This window comes from Mus caroli, chromosome 11, assembly GCF_900094665.2.
Source record: "Mus caroli chromosome 11, CAROLI_EIJ_v1.1, whole genome shotgun sequence".
Taxonomy (NCBI): domain Eukaryota; kingdom Metazoa; phylum Chordata; class Mammalia; order Rodentia; family Muridae; genus Mus; species Mus caroli.
In genome coordinates, this window is record NC_034580.1 from 108635791 (window position 1) to 108637578 (window position 1788).

A 1788-nucleotide genomic window follows, 5' to 3' on the forward strand; every position below is an offset into this window, starting at 1 on the left:
CACACACACACACACACACACACACACACACACACACACACATATACACTCACTCTATGTATGTATACAATTGTACCTTATAGCCGACAAGGTTGGTTTTGAAACGATGTGCAGCCAGCACTACTCCAGAGACTCAGTACAGCTGACTAGCAGTCTGAAAAAACATCCTCATGTATTAGAATTGTGTAAAGCAAGAGATTCCTAAAGGGTTCCCTAGGAGACCCCCAGGTGGCTCCGATACACAGTGAATACACAGGATACATTAAAAGGTCCTGAGAACATTCTTCGGAAGCCCCAACACTGCCACCCACCCTCACACTCATTAGGGCCAGTCAAAGCCCAACGTCACCAGATTATGAAATATTTTAGAGAAAGTTTTATGGTAAATCCACAAGCCCGGGGCTTATCACCTGGGCAACATCAGCATGGGCCAGAAACCTAGGAGAACAGCCACAACAACAACAACAAAACCCAAAGGGCTTGCCTTTAGACCCAAGAGTACTTGCTTATTCCTGTTTCCCTTCAGCCTTACTACCATAAAGAAAAGGAATTCTTTCCTGCCTGTCCCCACCACCACCACCCATCCAACAAGAAGGAATGAAAAATCAAACACATTTAGAAATGGTGTCTTTTGAACCCCACGGAGGTGTTTGACTGTGTGGTTCTCTTCTCACTTGCAGTCTTCTGCGTATCCTTTCCCATACCCTCAGCCCCCTGGGGCATCTTTTTATACTTAATTGATTGGCAAACTGTCACCATAGCCAGAGACAGAGTTGTTATGAAGCCTGAGCCTACTATCCTGGAGCACAGCCAGTAGGTTAGACCAGTTAGGCGCGAGGGGGCCTCACAGATCTTCCTGTCTCTGCCTCCCCAACAATGGGACTACAAGCACGAGCCAGCACATCAGACCTTTTACCTATCTGTGCCCTGAGGATCAGAACTGAACTCAGGACTTCATGCTTGTGCACCAAGCCCTTCACTAACCGAGCCATCTCCATGCCCCCCCCCTCCATTATTTTATTTAAAGAGCCTTCTTCGATTGTGGGGGCGTTGGAGGCAAGAAGCTCAGCCTGCCCATGACCATAGCTGATCACCCTGCCATCAGACATCGTAAACGTGACACTTCTGTCTGTTCTCAGTAGTGCCTGGCACTCAGTAGGACCTTAACTAATGCTGACGGACCTCTCATTACATCCAGGGACAAGAACATAGACCGCATTGCAGAGAACCCTACAAAGCTCCAATACTTCATCTTGGTTGTGGACTTGAAGCATGTGGGAAGACAGAACTTCAGTTGAAGAGCTTCCTCCATCAGACTGACCTGCAGCATGTCTGTGGGGCATTTTCTTGATTGTTCACTGATGTAAGTGTGCCGAGCCCACTGTGGGCGGCAAGAGGGCACGACCTATATTGGAAAGACAGTTGGGCACTGTACTGGCTAGTTTTGTGTCAACTTGACACAGCTGGAGTTATCACAGAGAAAGGAGCTTCAGTTGAGGAAATGCCTCCATGAGATCCAACTGTAAGGCATTTTCTCAATTAGTGATCAAGAGGGAAAGGCCCCTTGTGGGTGGGACCATCTCTGGGCTGGTAGTTTTGGTTTTAAAAGAGGGCGGGCGGAGAAAGCCAGGGGAAGCAAGCCAGTAAAGAACATCTCTCCATGGCCTCTGCATCAGCTCCTGCTTCCTGACCTGCTTGAGTTCCAGTCCTGACTTCCTTTGGTGAGGAACAGCAGTGTGGAAGTGTAAGCTGAATAAACCCTTTCCTCCCTAACTGCTTCTTGGTCCT